Below are 16,930 nucleotides of genomic sequence, written 5' to 3' on the forward strand. Positions count from 1 at the left end.
CTCCCTGCACCCTCCCTTCACCCCACCGCCAGGTTCTGCGAGAAGCAGGGAAACAGAAGGTTCAGACCACTCCATTTTTCCACTGTTACCCTGCCCTTGGCAATTAAAAGAAGCCTCTGAGACAGTCCCAGCTTTGAACGCCACATTTCTTGCTCCTTGACTGGCTCCTGAGTGCTTGCCCAAGCTCCTATCTAGAGAATTAGATGTGAGGGCTGTTTGTTCTCTACTGGTCTCTGGGTGCTGAGACGCAGGCCCTATCAGAGGCTGAGCCTGGGGAGCTGGCCAGGAGGCTGAGGCGGGGAGTCCTGGCGTCTGGAACCCACCCTGAAGTCCACAGGGGACCTGTGCAGGGCCGTGACCAGAGCTCCAGCTGGCTCGGTGTCACCACCCACCGTGTAGATAACGGACTGGGACTCTAAGGCCGGGCCTGGGAGCCAGGAGCCCAGCTCGAAGGCCGGCGACAGCACAGGAAGAAGCGCCGGGCCGTGAACCAACAATCACTGACACAAACAAGAGCTCCCACCGCGGGTGTTGACAGGGTCCTCGGCACTAACAGTGAGACCGGCGGCTCCGCGGACACTTCCTGGGTCCGGTGGTGCCCGGACACTGGACCCCAGCTTCTCCTGCCTTGTTCTGAGGCTCCCCCAGGTCTGTGCATGGCTCCCGCCCTGTCGCCCGGCATCGCCCCACGGGCGCTCGGGGACAGCCCGGACCTCTGCTCCTTCCACCTCTGGGTAGAGCTGGGCCAGCGTGGAGCGGGGCTGCCCCGTCCCACGCCTCTACCCAGATCGGCGGCGCAGGGACAGCGCCCTCTTCCGGCGCACGAAGTTGCCGCGGGCCCGCAGCCCCGGCTGCAGCCTCGCTCGCGTCCTGCGCCTCCCGCCCGGGCCACGCAGCCCGAGCCGAAGACGCGCGGCGCGCACCCGAAACACTCGCGCCTGTGCCCCGGGAACGCCCGGTCCGACCCCTGGCCCAGGGCGCCCACTGCCCCGCCCCGCCCCGGGCCCTGCTCGCCCCCTCCCGGGCCTCCCGCAGCGCCGCGCCCCCTCTGCGGCTCCCGTCCAGGTCTTCGGCGTCCGGGCTCCCGACTCGCGGGCGCCGCTAGGGAAGCAGCGGGCGGGCCCGCACCCCTAGGGGCTGCGGAGGCCAAGGACGCTCCCCGCCCCGCGCCCCCAGCGCGGCCGCCGCCGGACTCACCGCGAGCTCTCCCGAGTCCGAGTCGCCGTCCTCCGCCCGCCCGGCCTCCCGCCGTTTCCGGGGGACCACGCGCGGGCCGGGGCGAGGACAGGACGCGAGGATGCGCTGCGGGCGCGGGCGCGGCGCCAGGTCAGGGTGGGGGACGCCTCGGAACGCGCCCCTGTCGGCCCAGGTCCGGCGCCTGGTGCAGCCCGCCACGCCCCTCCCGTCCTGCCCCCAGCTGTCCCGTCCTCGCCGAGCCCACCCACACCCCATCTGCCCCGCCCGGCCCCCTGTGCCCCTCCTGGTTTGCCCCCATCATCTCTGCATCCCTGCCTGCCCTCCCCCCACTCCCTGACTCCCAACTGCGCACCCCTTTAGGTCGTTGTCCACCTCACTCATCCCGGGGCTTCCAGCCAGGCCACAGGGGCGTGTTCCAAGGCGTCCCTCTCTGTCAGTCCCCTGGTGGGGTGACCTCTGTCACCCTGGAATGTCTTCCAGGCTCTGCCAGGTGGTCCCCAAGGTCGCTGCCCTCGCAGTGGAGCTCAGAGCGGGGACTTCTGTCTCGCTGTGGCTGCTCTGCCCAGAGCCTCTGAGAACCCTCAAGGGGTGGCTTTATAAATCGTGTAGGGTGACACTGGGGGCCCTGTACCCCCTCTGTCCACCGCAGTGCTGCTAACTGTCCATACAGCCGAAGACGAGGAGAAGCAGATGTCTCGTCCCTCCTTCCCAGGCCTGCTGGCCGCGTCTCGTGTCCCTGACCTCTGGCAAGGTACCTCTCACTTCTCCTCCTCAGCCCCTGCCATGCTTCAGCCCAGGGAAGTCTAGAGCACCCCCTCTCCCCAGTTAAAAACCTCCTGGTTAAAAATAAACGCTGCGTGGCACCGTGACCTGGCCACACATTAGAGTGATTGTGACCAGATATGATTGGTGGCACAAATGACAATTACACCCAGCCACACAGGCATCCGTGATAATTTGAACATCAAATGAAAGTTTCTTCCAACCCAAATCATCCTTCCCTCATTCTGCTGATTGCCTGTGACTGAAAAACCAATTTTCTAACAGGCCGCTAAGCCATGACCAGACCCTAGAAGCCCTGCTTGAATTGGAGCAGCAGTTTCTTAGTCCAGGGCTGGCCGCAGGCACGCAGGGGACTGGCCAGGGGAGCCACGCTTCGCTTGTCGATTGTGCTGGCCACACAGCTTTCCTTGGTTATTATTACCTGGGCCTCAGGAGGTCCTGGAGGGCGGTGGGATTGGAGCCCCCACGGACCATGGGATTAGCTGATCTTCAACCGGAGCCTGAGGCACGGAACCCAGATCCAGGGCCTTTGAGAACAGGGAAAAGTCCAAGCAGACACTGCAAGCTCAAGTGTCTTTGGGGATGGTAGCACACATCTGTGACCCCAGCGCTCAGGATACAAAGCAGGCATATCCTCCTGGGTCCCTTCCCCGGGCACCACCAGGCCTGTTTCTCCCGCCACGAGTTGAATCAGCATGCGGCCCTTGCCAAGCGCAGCTGCCAGGTCCCAGCATTTCCAGCCTCCGGAGCTGAGAGCCAAGATAAATCCCTTTTCTTTAGAAATGACTCAGTCTCAGGTATGCTATTGTAGCACCAGAAAACAAACTGAGACAGGCCCTGTGGCCCTAAAGAGAGCAGCCTCATTTTTCCATGTGGAAAATGAAGGTCTGCTGTAACCATCAAATTTGGGTTTTTAAATTCTATTTTGATTTTGTTTTCTTTCTTCTAGAGAAGCCAGAAACCCACATTTAATGTGAACTCTTCTAATTTTTAAATAGTCACTATTTTTTTAAATATTTCATATGCTCTCTAAGCTGAGAAGAGGGTTTGTAGGTTACACAGTGTCCCCTGGCCGTTATTTGCTCATCTGTAGTATGAAAAGTCTGGGGAGGGGGTCAGGGTAGCAGGAAGGTGACCATGCTTGGGTTAAGGATTCCTCGGAGAGAGCTGATTTAAAATCCACTCACTTTATCTTCTCTGTAATTTTGCCTTAATGGTTCTTGCTTTAAAAGAATGAATGGCTTTACTGAGAAACCTCTTAGCTGAGGTTTTGTTTTCTGCACTGTCATTTACTCAAAGTCAGAAAACACTCAATAGAAAGTTCTAGAAATAAACGATTCCTAAGTTTTAAACCTTCTGAGTCATATGACAAAATTCCATGCCTTCCTGCTGTGTCTTGTCCGGGCCACAGTGGTCCTCTGGTCCTGTGTATCCACATGGTATGCACTACCCACCTGTTGGCCACCTGCTAGCTTTCTCAGTTACCAGGGCAACTGTGCTGGTGTCACAGTACTTGTGTCCCAGGTACAGTTATCTTGCATAATAGTCCCCAAAGAATAAGAGTAGTGAAGAAAAGGAGACACCTAGGCAGAAAATGTGGAGGGGCAGGCGGCTCTGTGCCATGGCAACGTGGCAGAGCGTACAGAAGGAAACATAGTACAGGCGGGCTCAGTGTCAGCCGAGGGTCCAGGTCTCTGTGGGGGTCTCTAGATAGAGTCCCTAGGAAAAGGGGGACTCCCCTCTGTCATCTAAACCGTGCATTTCGGTTGTGAAGCCAGCTCCGAGGGAATTTCATTGCCCTGGAAAGAAATCTCCTCCCTGCATCACTCTCATTTTTAGCCCCTAACCCCTGGCCCCTATGAGCCACAGATCTATTTTCTGTACATGCACAGATGCCTGTTCTGGACCTTTCATATAAATGAGGTCATGTGATTCAGGGCCTTTTGTGACTGGCCTCTCACCAGCGCCTTGTTCTCGGGGTTCTCCCGTGCTGTAGCGTAAGTCAGAACTTCCTTCCCTTCGGGAACAGGTGTACTCCACTGCGCGGCCCTATTATGTTCTGTCTTCCCAGTCATCGTTGAACACCGGGTCTTTGCGCTTCCCGGCTACTCTGCGGCGTGCTGCTGTGAACGCTCCTGTGTGGGCTCCCGTGTCCGCGTCCATTTCCACCCAGGAGGAGGGACGCTGCCGGGCCACGTGTGACTCCACGCCGAGGGAGCCTGCTGAGGACCTGCCACGCCGTCCTCCGCAGGAGCTGCCGCTGCACGACTTTCTTCACCTCTCCACCAACACTTGCTGTTTGTCTTCATTTTGAAACTGTACCCCAGAGAGAGAGAGGGGAGGGGAATGAATGTAACAGGAATGAAGACGTGCGATGTCGATGCACCAACTCCCCGCGATGAATAGAACCATTATGTACAGCAAGCACGGGCTAATAAAAACTAAAATTAAAAAAAGAACATACTGAAGCCAAGCAATTTATTTTTGTACCAGGGATAGAAGCCAAGCAATGTTGCAGAAAATGAAATAAAATAAAATCATACTATTCTAGGGTGTGCAGTTTATGTTACTGAGCATTTGATTAGCATTTTCCTAATGACTAATGATGCTGATCATCTTTTCGTGGGCTTGGCCACTTCTGCATCTTCTTGGAGAAATGCCTATTCAGGTCCTTCAACCATTATTAGCTGGGGTTTTGTTTCTTTGTTATCCGCGAGTAGGCATTCTTTATCTATTTCACACATGATTCCCTTACCACATGCATGATTTATCAGTGCCCCCTCCCTTCCTGTGGATTGACTTCATTTTCTTTTGAAGCACAGAAGTTCTTAACTGTGTGGAAGGATACTTTATCTGTATTTCCGTTTGTTACTGGTACATGGGGTATCATAATAAAAACCTTGGCCTCCTGTGAAGGGCATGAATATTGTGCTGCCTGCTGGGCCCTCCCTTCTTTAGTGCTCTTGAACAGCTTGGTCTTTGAAGCTGGCCACATGGAGACAACTGGCCTTATGCCACACTCAGAGCCTCCCAGGTCCCCCTTGCTGCGATAGCTCCCCCACACCCTGCTGGTGGATTTTGATGCTGAATGGCAAGTTCTTATCCAAGAAGTCACTGAGGGTACGTACAGACAGCGGACCAGGAGACAGCACAGGAAGGGTTTCTTCACTGGCTGCAAAGCATTTCCGAGGGGCCGCCTCTGGCTGCTGCTGCTCCTGGCTCTGACATGCCCACTGGGCTCCTGCTCTGCCAGGCTCAGAGTTTAATAAGAGAAAATAAACAGGCGAAGCAGAGAGAGTGATCAGATGAGCACTGAAATCAACAATAGATCAAAATGACAGCCCTAGAGCCACACAATATCACCTTCCTCCCCGACTTCCCTCACAGCACTATGGCGCGACTGGCATTTCTGTCATGGATGCGTCGATGGTGCATCCTATTCATCCCACGGGTGTCCCACGGCTTGTTTGTCCACTCACCAGCAGAAGGAAACAGGTTAATTCCAGCTAGGGACAATTACTAACAATGCTACTGCAGACATCTGCCTACAGTCTTTCTGGTGAATTGAAGTTATCATTTCACTTGGTCAAAAACATGGGCCTCTCCCATGGTAAGTGTATATCTAACCATATGTATGAAACTTCTCAGTTTTTATTTTTATTTTTATTTTTTTGGTACTGGGGATTGAACTCGGGACTTTGCACTTGTGAGGCAGGCGCCACAAACACTGAGCTAAATCCCCAGCCCTCAGTTGTTTTTAAAATTACAGTATTCTCAGTAGCAACATATATGAGTCTTGCTTATTTTTGAAATTTTATTGTGAATTGATAATTATAATTGTATATACTGGTGAAGTACAAAGAGATATTTTGATTTATGAAGACAACGTGGAATCATTAAACATAGCTAATTAGCACATCCATCGCCTCACATGCTTATTCTTGTGATGCAAACATGAAGTTTTCTCTCAGGAACTCTTCAACGCACAGTATATTACTTAGTGTGTCCACCGCGGCACACGGCAGGGCATGGAGAAAAAGAAATCCCTCCTGTCTCATGGAGGAGGCTTTGTGGCCCTTGGCCGTCTTCATCTCCCAAGGCCCTCCTCAGCCCTTTACCCGTGCCGCTCTCTGCCCCGAGGCTGACTATCTCGGGTTCCATGGCTCTGGGCGGTGCCGGTGTCTTCCTGTGCAGGCCTCACTTCACCTGGCCACGTTCTCCAACTCCACCGCCAGTGCAGGATCGCATTCCTCTGAAGGCTGCCTGGCGTCCCACTGTGTACTCACGAACTGCACTTCATGTCCATTCATCGTCCTCTTGAGAACAGGACGGCAGACAGACTTCACTCCCTGTGTGTGGGCGCCCGGCGGTGATGTGGCCGGCTCCTGTGCCATTCCAGTTTTAGTTTTTGAGGCCCCTCCATACTGGTTTCCATAGGAGCTGTGCTAATTTACATCCCTGCCAACAGGGTAAGGGGCCCCTTTTCTCCACTCCCTCACCAACAGTTCTTATCCTGCATCTTTCTGCTGTTACTAGCCCATGTTTGCAGTGCATGATGATTATATCTATCGTGAGGAGCTGGAACATGGACAGAACACATCTTCATTCTCTTTTTGGTCCCTTTCCCCTCCCATCCCTCCCTGCTCCCTCCCTCCTGCCCCCCCCCATTAGCAAAAGCTCTGTTTCCACACCCTTTGATCACAGCCATTCTGACAAGCAGGAGGTAATCGCCCGTGATGGTTTTAATTCCCACTTCCCTAATGATTAGTGGTGTCCAGCATTTCTTCACATACCCATTGTCCATTTGTATGTCTTCTATTAAGTTTCCTTTTCCACTTTTAATTAGGGCTTTCATTTTCTTGCTGTTGAGTAGTTTGAGTATCTTATATATTTGGGGTATTAACCCCTAATCAGACATAGCGATTGCAAATATTTCCTCCCATTCTAGAACTTGTCTCTTACACTGTTAATTGCTTCCTTTTTTCACAGACCTTTTAGTTTGATGCGATCCCATTTGGCTGCTTTTGCTTTTGTTTCTTGCACTTTTTGAGTCAAATCCAAAAAAAATAATTGACCAGACCAATGGTGTGTGGTTTTCCCCCTCTGTGTTCCTCTAGTAGTTTTAAAGTTTCATGTCTTACATGTGAGTCTTTAATCCACTTTTAATTGATTTCTTTTAATATGGGGTGGAAATGGTCCACTTTCACTCTTGTGTGTATAGATACCCAGTTTCCCAGCACCAGTTATGGAAGACACTGCCCTTTTCTTGTGGCATTCCTGTTGAGAACCAATGGACTTTCCATGCACAGGTTCATTCCTGGGCACTCTACTCTGGCCCATTGGTTGATGAATCTATTTTTATGTCAGCAGCACCCTCTTTTAATTATGGCAGGCTTAAAATTAGGCAGCGCGGTATCTCCGGCTTCTTATGTCTGCTCATGATTTCCTTGGCTACTCAGAAGGTTTTGTGGCTCCATATGAATTTTATGTACCACTTTGTTGCTCATTCTTAAATCCAAGAGACCCAAGAGTCCTTCTGATATGATTAACCTTCAGCCTAAAGAATTTGGAGCCCTGGTACGCTGCTAGTGAGACTGTAAAGGTGTAGCTAGCTGCTTGGGAAAACCATTTGGCAGTTCTTCAAAGTGTAAATGTAGAGTGACACTAAGACCCAATACTCCACTCCTAGAGAAATATGAAAGAGAAATGAAGACCTATATCTACCAAAAACTTAAAGACAAATACAGCAACATTGCTCATAAAAGCCAAAAAGTGAAAACAACTGATATATCCAGCAACTAACGAATAGACAAATAAAACCTGGAGTATCCATACAATGGAATACGATTTGACCACAGCAAGAAAACGTCCCAGTGTATGCTACGTATGATTCTATTTACATGAAATGTCCAGAATAGGCAAATTCTTAGAGACAGAAAGTAAATCAGTTGTTTCCTCAGGTTGGGGTTCAGAGGAAGTAGAGGATGACTGCTCCTGGTAGCAGTTTCTCCCAGGGATGGCATCACAACCATGCTGGTAGAAAACTGGGCGCATTTTCGTGTCTTTACCCCTTATAATCGATCCACTTGAGAGACAAGAGGCTCTGGGGGTATCTGCTGATGGAAGACCATCTAAAGAACTGCCCTGGAGTTCCTTAGAGATTCTTTTCTCGTTCATCTTTATTATAAGTTGACAATGTGTGACTGCACACATTTCTGAGGCACAAGGTGATGTTATAACTTATGGATGCCATGCAGCTAAGTAAATCAATCTTCCCAGTGCAGATTAGGGCCTCAACAGACGGAAATAAAAGTTGAGCACACGCCCTGACCAACCACCAGTCCACAGGGGAGGCTCACGGAGAACCCCGCGCCACCCGCAGCAAAAGGCCGTCCTGAGGGCCGAGCCCCACTGCTCATGCCTGCTCCCCGTTCCTCTCCACTGTGCCCCCGCCATTTCTGGGCTCACCCCAGAAAGTCTTCCTCTCGGTTAGGAGCCTCCAGATCTACCTCCCTCGTCTCAGTCAGGGCTGTGTAACTTGCCCCTCAGGTCTCGTCAACCCCTGGAACTGACAGGCTCTACGAAGGGGTCCAGTTCCTCCCAACGGCTCTCCCTGCATCGGGGCCAGAGGTGCTCACATCTGCACCCCTACCTCTCATGTTTTTCGCCTCCTGCGCGTGTGTTTAATAACACGCCCTCCTTTGATGAGTGCCCATGCCCACCCCCGAGGACCCGCTGACAGAGCGCCAGGGCCAAGTCCCGAGGGGGCGGGAGTGGGAGGGTCCTCGCTAACCCGCGCCACCCTGCCTGCCCCTCGGCCACTCCTGTCTCCGCAGTGTGCACGCAAAAACACAGCCCCCTCGCTGTCGACAGCGATGACTGCTCCGTTATGGTCTCAATTTTCTCATTAACAATGATTTCCAAGAATAATGTTCATCTACTAGATACTTTTTATAACAATTCATTTAGGGATAATAATCTTGCTTCGCCTGAAAGGCTCTCACAGAAGAAGCTGGCAAGGGTCCCAAAAGTTTGAAGAAAATGTTACAGGAAACATCATGCAACTGAGAAAACTTTATTCGTTAACTGTCACCATCCTGTGGTTAGGGAAAGGCGGGCTTCCCAATACGGGTGGTGACTCGCTTCCGTCCGGCATTGCTTGGGAGCCTCTTCCGCAGTGTGACAAGGATGTCCCCCCTCAGGGGACGCTGTTTCAAGGAGGGAAGACACGGGAACAGATGGCGGCACTGTGACACTATGGTCAGGGAAATGGACCTGCGTGGGGGAAGCGGGTCCCTGGGGCGTGCGCGTGGAGGGTGAATCTGTCTCGGCTTTTCCTGGCTCTTTCCGCTTCCTGGGTGCCATCAGGTGAGCAGCCTTCTCCGCCACACCCTTGCACTTCCGCCGTGATGTCCAGGAACTGAGACCCTGAGTGGCTATAAGGATTTCCTCCGTTCAGCTGATTTTGTCAGGCGTTTTGTTACAGCGAAGGGAAGTTGACGAACACAGGGAGGGAGCCCGAGTCCCAAGTGTCCCTGACAGGCACGCTGGTCTGGTCAAGGCAAGGCACTGGAAGAAGGTAGGCCCTTCCCGTAGTGCCCCGCCACAGCCTGGCTCACAAGGCCCCAAGACGGGGAAGGGAGAAGCCTTCGGAGCTGAGGGAGGCCACGCCCGCTGCTGGCTGCAGAGCCGGGGAAGAGAGAGACCCCCACTCGCCACTGACACGGCACCACCTACTGAGACTCCACATCTCCGCAGTCACCTCCAGCTGCAAGCCCTGCTGCCAGTCTCTGGTCACCTAGCCTCAGCACAGCCTCTGACTACAGCTAGCCGAGGGGCCAGGCACCAAACTCGGCCGTGGTGTATGCTGGAGTAGCAAGAGCAGATTTCACAATAGGAATTCTGCAGGTGCTGAGGGTGCTCACAACGGAAATAGACAAACGCTACCATGAGGCTCTCTCCCTCCCTGTCCCATCCCTACAGCCAGCTCTTCAGACACCTCTGCGGGCACTGGCTCTGTGTGTTTTGACCACTGTGCTTCCACGCTGCCTTTGGGAAGCTAGCACCACGGCTGAGACTGTCATTCAGCATCCAAGCCACCAGGACCTAAAGAGAGGCTGGCCAGCCCCAAGGAAAGAGTGGCTTCCAGGCCCAAGCGCTGGCCCTTCGACAGTTGCTTCGGTCCCGGGAGAGGGCAAGGGTGAGCGCCTCCTATTTCCAGTCTAAGGCCGAGCTACAGAGCAGACGGGTGCCCTCCGGTCAGAGGAAGGGGAGGTGTTCGGTTGCAGATTAGGTGTTCCGTCTTACAGTGACTCCTTAATCTCTCCTCTGTGCGAAACCCTGTGCTGCTACTGTGGGGGACACGAAGACGGAACCAGGAGAGGATCCTCTCCCAGAGCGCTTGGGACATGGGGGACTCCTCTGCCCAGGCCCGTGACCCCCACTGCTGCCTGCGTCTGTATCTCAGCGTCAGCGCCGATTTCTCTGCTCCCTGGGCTCTCTGTGTGCTCCTCCGATTTGGGGGCTCACATCACAGGTCCGCTGTGCTTTCCTCTTCCCCGCAGCCCTCAGCCACGCGCCAGCCCTCACCTGCCCTTCTGGTCACACTCGCCGAGGCCCAGGCACTCTGTCACCTCCCGGCTTGGTCCTTGGAGGCAGTAAGCTACCATCTGTACTCAGGTTATCTGCACTTTTTATCATGTCTTGCTGCTGCCGCCTGCCACTAGACAGTCTCCAAAGCGCAGGCGCTTACCCATACCACTCCCCGCCCACCCTGTCACCAGCCATCGCTCTGAATCCCAGGAAATGCACAATAAGGACCAAGAGGCCGAGAGCAGAAAAGTGCACACGGAGCTGTCGCCCGTCGCTTCAGCTGTGCACTCGGCACCTACGGCTTTGGGAACAGCAGCATCTTCACCGATTCTCTCTTAAGGCGGTGGTGTCAGAGTGGAGCTGCAGGGAGTCTTCCGGAGGCGGTGGCGTGGACTCCCCTCCCACACCCACACCAGCCCCCATCCGGCAGCGAGCCTCCCCTTTTACACCTGTGCTCGCAAGATGCGGCCGCCGTCCTGCTGCCCTCTCCCCGTGACGACCGCTGTCTTTGTTCCTTTGATTTTCGTTTTCAACCTTCATGAAAAAGTAGACATTTCTTTATTTTCCCTTTATTTTAAATAAGCTTTTCTCCCCGCCCCCTGTACCTCAAGATTTTCACACCTATACCATATATATTTTTTCAGAGCAAATATTTGTTTTCTTTAAGAATACCTTTGAAATCTAGATTTTTCCTTTTTCTTCCTTACAAACCCCATGAGCCACACAAAAGGGATTTGCACAGTATGTTGATGATTATGTTAAAAGATAAGACTATTTTATGGTCCTGTTTAATGAAATGGAAACAGAGAAAATATATTTAAATATAAGTGGGAAAGTGGCCATGTGGATTCTGGAACAGCATGCTACATTTTAAGAATTAATCAAAATAAATGAAGTAATTAAAAAATATTCTGAACTGAATTCAGAAAGGTAATTACTAAAATTCAAAGCATCCTTACCTGACCTGACATTTTTATGTTGCATTCTATCTCTGACAGGTTTTATCTTGCTAGTAATTTCTTTCAAATCAAAAGGAGAATCGCTACCGTCTTTCTCATCCTGTGATTTAAATATGAATTTCTTCACAGATCCTCACTTTTATTTCCATTTAAAAGACACCCTGCACAATTCCTTGTCTGTCATGTCCTGATCAAAGAACATCCATTTCATCTTTACTGGGCCTCAAAACTTTAGATCCACAAAGACTCAGAAACTTGGCCCCTGAATAATCCTTATGTGACATTAGAGGTTGAATTCCTGCTCTACCAAAGTCCAAGGTAATAAAGTTGTAAAGTGATGAATTTCATTCATCTAGGAGCTTATTTAAACTGAATAATTTGGAGTTCAGTTATAGTAGAATTTGGTCAACATTTTTTCTTTCTTGGCAAAGAGCACAGAATCAAGCTCAGGGTGCAACATACTTATACAGATGCAAACTTCATGGTTCAAGATCATGGTATTTTCGGGGTTTTCTTCCCTCATCATGCCCCGCTGCTACTGTGGGAGCTGCCTTCCCTCCAGAACACCTTCATTTCCAGTTCTAAGGTTTCTTATATGTGCGTCTGAACACAGCAGCGTCTCCAGCCGCATGACTGCCTGCACACAGATTGTACTGGGTGGTTTCCACATGCGTCTCCACGACTGCAGCCGCTCAGTACAATCCTTGTGTAAGCCTCGAGTGTAAGCAGTCACGCAGTACAGACACTGCTGCGTTCAACCGCTGCGCTGACTGATGAGCCGGCCGGGGGCAGAGACAGAACTTGACCTGGTTCTGGCTCCCATAAATACACTCTTCTAGCTGTAAGATGTCATGGACATTTCACAGAGTAATTACATTAAACTACATATTTAACACAATGGATAAATCTATGCAAAAATTATCTAATTTTCTTTATATGTCATTTTAATTTCCTGTTTAAATAGGTTAACGTTTTCAGATGTGTTGGAGGGTGGCAAATTCCAGAACCAGCGTGAGTGGCACAGACTCTAGCCATGCCGCGGGACACTGGCAGACAGGGCGGGTGGAAGTCGGCTTTGCCTTCACAAGCTGGACAAAGCTACGTGAGCAGAACACACAGCTCCAGGAGTCCAGCGGTAGAAACAGGAGGACCAACTCTCACAGTGTTTCCAAGAACCCACTGAGGGATCGGTCCCACCCATCCCTGCAGCACTGAGCTCTGTGAGTTCAGAGACTGGGTACCGAGAGAAGTGCTCTCACCTGGAAACACAACAGAAGCCCACTGAACAGGAAGCTGAGAGGCTGCTATCTGGCCATTCTGGGAAATCCTCCTGCCTCAGCCTCCTGCGTGCTGTGATTACAGACATGTGCCACAATATCCGGATTGTGTCTTCATTTCAGGGAGGGAGAAAGGAATCTTTCTGGTCATATAAAAATTAGTCGCTGTTTGTTAAGTGGAAGTGTGAAGACATTTGTGTTGTTGTGTGTGAGTTTGCACATGTGTGGAAGTGTAGATTTAGATGCTGGGCGCCCGGGGGATGAACTGTGTCATTTATTAAACTACTGTCTCTCAGTCTCAACCCACTAACTCGACTCTAGTGCCAGAGACTTCAATAGATCTCCATCAGTAACAGAATGAGCAAGTGGATAGAAATCATTCCAGCATGTGGTGGCCCCCAGCGATGACACTGATGACTTGCTGACGTTACAGGCAAACACCTGTCGGGCACATGCCGTATCTGCCACACTACACTAGCTGTGTTCTTGGTCATGAAACAAACTCCAGTAAGTCCTTAAAGGACCTGAAATCATACAAAGCATGCTTTCTGAGCACAACAGAATTGAACTAGGAATCAAGAGCAGAAGGTTTCAAGGAAAGTTGGAAATAATTGTGGATTTTTCTTAGAATTCTATCCATTTTTTGTTATATGTATTCTGAAGCTCTGTTATTAGGTGCATAAGCATTTAAGGTATTTACATCCTCTAATTAACCAGTTTATCATGATGAAATGATCCTCATTATCTTTGGTAATAGTCTTTGTCTGATATTAATGTAGTCAGTCCAGCTTTCTTTGATTTGTATTAGCATAATGTGCTTTGTTTCATTTTGTTTTGTTTTGTTTTGTTTTGTTTTTGGTACCGGGGATCGAACTCAGGTCCTTGCACTTGTGCAGCAGGCGGCGAAACCACTGAGCTAAATCCCCAGCCCTGTTTTGTTTTGTTTTTTAACATATTTGTATCTTCATGTTTAAAATTGGTTTCTTATAGTCTCTACCTTTTGATTAAATGTTAAGATCATTTACATTTAATGTGTTTCCAGCTGTGCATGGGTTTAAAGCTGCCATTTGGCTATTGTTTATTATTTGTCAGCTCCGTTCTTACATTTGAAAAGATCTTTCTTTCACCTTTATTCTGACATTATGGGGGGGCACACATATGCATGCGTGTGTGTGTGTGTGTGTATCTGTGTCTGTGTGTGAGTTCTAGGCTGACAGTTTTTCTCTTCCTACTTTGAAGAGGCCTGCTGTCTTCTGGCTTCTGCTATTTCTGGTGAAAAGTCCTCTCATTCTCATCTCATTCCTCTATCCATTCGCCTTTTATTTCTCCAGCTCATTTTAAAGTATTTCTCTTTATCACTGGTTTTGAACAATTTAAGATAAACCATCGTGTATTTTTCTTCATGTTTCTCATGCTTGAAGTTTCTTTGATTTTTTTGTGTGTGGGGGGGGATACCAGGAATCGAATTCAGGACCCTGGGCTTGTGAGACAGGCGGCAGAACCACTGAGCTAAATCCCCAGCTGCTCTTTGATTTTTTTGATCTGTAAGTTTGAGGGACTCATCAAATATAGAAAAGTTTGCCCATTATTTCTTTAAATATTCTTCCCATACACAAAAGACACAAATATTAACTTATTTAAAATTTCCCCAAAGTTCAGTGGTGTTCTGTTCACCTTTTTCACATTTTTCTGTTTTAGCCTGGATATTTTCTATTGCTCTGCCTTCAAGTTCAGTATCTTGCTCTTTTGTGCCTAGTTTATCACTAATCCAACCCAGTATAGTTTTCATCCCTAAAAATTTCATTTTGGGTCTCTTTATGTTATTCCTGTCTCTCTGTGGCGTGAATATTCTTCCTACTACATTCTGGAACATACTGGAATGTATTTGTAAGGATTATCTCCATATCTTGTCTACTAATTCTAACATCTACAATGTGTCCTGGTCTAGTAATGTACATTAATTTCTCTTCTCATTATGAGTTCTATTTCCTGCTTCTGCATGTGCCTGAACCTTTTTCTTGGATGCTAGACATTGTGAATTTTACTGTTTTGGGGACTAGATATCTTTGTATTTCTTAATAGTCTAGAGATTTATTTGGGGATGCAGTAAATAACCTGAAGACAGTTTGGTCCTTTTACCTTTGTTTGGCAGGTCAAGAGCAGCCTTTGTTCCAGGCCTAATTTCTTTCCACTACAAAAGCTAACACCTTCCACTATTCTGGCCCAGGCCTGTGGATTGCATGGGGGGCGGGGTCCCTCCCTGGTCTGTGGGACCTCTGCTGAGTTCTGGGGTGCTCTATCTGTCCTGCTGGTTCTTTCCCATTTTTCTCACATGAATGCTTTAGGCAAAACTCAACTGAATTCTCAGGAGGAACTCTGCAAGTCTCTCCAGCAGTCCCTCTACGGAGCTCTTTCCTCTCGGGTGTACTGCCTTGAAAATTCTAATCACCTTTAGCAGGTGTGGTGGTGCACACCTGTAATCCCAGCACTCAAGAAGCTGAGGCAGGAGGATCCCTGTGCGTTTAAGGCCAGCTTGGCCTACATAGTGAATTCAAGGCCAAACTGAACTACATAGTGAGACTCTGTCTCAAAGAATCAAAGTAGATACATAAGTAAAAAGAAATACAATTGTTGCCAGCTTTACCCACCACCCCTAAATTCTCAACTCAGAGAAACCATTAAGTTCTTTAAGTTCCTCATCCTTGAACTTTGGTCTGGAAACTTAAGCAGGCAAGCAGGCCCCAGGAGCTGATCTTGTTTGTACCCTTCTCTCGGATCCCTCTCGGGGGGACTCCTGTGGTCCCCTATCTGAAAAACTGTGGTTCTGTATCATTTTACTTGTTGCTTAGCTGACTAAGCCAAGAGGATAACTCCAACCTGTTACCTGACCATGGCCAGCAGAGGGGGTCTTGTTTATTATTTTAAAGTGAAAAATACTTCTTATGGTGAAAAAATTTCAGAATTTCAGGGAATATGTTGAAAAGCAAGTCTTCCTTAGACCTTAGACTGTGCTCCCAGTTCTGCAGCCCCCTTCCAAATGCAGAGACACCAGCTTCTTATCAAAGGTCAGAAATACTCACCGTGTCTATTAACACAGAGATGAAAGAGCTCTGTATGCACATTCCGTAGTCCAACTTTGTTATGCTGAACAGTATGTCTAGAGATGGCGCCATGAACAGAGAGTTATAATTCTTCCATTTTTATGACCGTGGAGCCTTCATTACATGATTGGAATACGATTTATGTAAGCAGTCCAGATGAGCAGGTGTTTAAGTTTTCAGCCTCCTGCTGCTACAGGACACTTTTGTACACCCATCTTTGGGCACATTTATGACAATATGTACTTAGTCTGTTCAGGCAGCTATCACAAAACACCCTAAGTCTAGTTCATGAATGACAGAAATGCATTTCTTGTGCCCATGGACACTGGGAAGTCTGGGATTAAAGCACCAGCAGATTCAGTGTCCAGTGAGGGTGCGTTTCCTGATTTGTAGACAGCTCCTTCCACTGTGTGTTCACACGGAGAAGAGTCAGAGGTCTTCCTGGAGCCACAGAGCCTAATCCCACACATGAGGCCTCCATGCTCAAGACCCAGTCAAGTTCCAAAGGCCTCCCCTCCTGAAACCATCCCTTGAGGGATTATGATGGTAACACACGAATGCCCTGAGGACTGAGCATCTGGCCCGTAACCTCCCTGCAGAATAAATTCAGAGCAGTCCTGGACCAAGAGGATTGTGTGCATTTATATGACATAGCTATGGTCAAATCACCATCAAAAGAGCTATACCTACCCACACTCCTATCATCTGTGTTGTAAGAGAGGACGTAACAGTTAGATGTTAAAGGGAGCAGGAAGCAGAAATAGCAGAGGTCTGCAAAACGACAGGATGAACTGTTTCCGCAGAGCTTAACAAGTAGGAAGGGGACAAAAATGGAAGGAAATATTCAACTTCAGATCTTCTGATCTATATCAGATTACACGTATAATACTAGACAGTTTTTCTTCTAAGTTTTTAAAATGTGCATGACTGTTGAAAGCAAAGCTTATGACATAGTGTGGAGAGAGGTTTTAGTGTACATAGATTAAAACACATAAAATGATACTATAAAGGGTGAAGAACA

The 16,930-nt window shown here is 49.4% G+C and overlaps 1 protein-coding gene across 1 annotated transcript in view; it reads right to left on the minus strand.

Annotated features, from left to right (window-relative positions):
* Positions 1-1,394, minus strand: part of Ncald (neurocalcin delta) — a 383,940-nt gene extending 382,546 nt beyond the window's left edge. Inside the window, exon 1 of the mRNA XM_087190755.1 lies at positions 1,198-1,394. The gene's annotated coding sequence lies outside the window, so the exon portion shown is untranslated. The remainder of the gene's footprint in view (positions 1-1,197) is intronic.
* Positions 1,395-16,930: the final 15,536 nt, after the last annotated feature.

Source organism: Heterocephalus glaber, unplaced genomic scaffold (assembly GCF_053883595.1).
Source record: "Heterocephalus glaber isolate CG9 unplaced genomic scaffold, H.glaber_assembly_v1.0 deba00001556, whole genome shotgun sequence".
Taxonomy (NCBI): Eukaryota; Metazoa; Chordata; class Mammalia; order Rodentia; family Bathyergidae; genus Heterocephalus; species Heterocephalus glaber.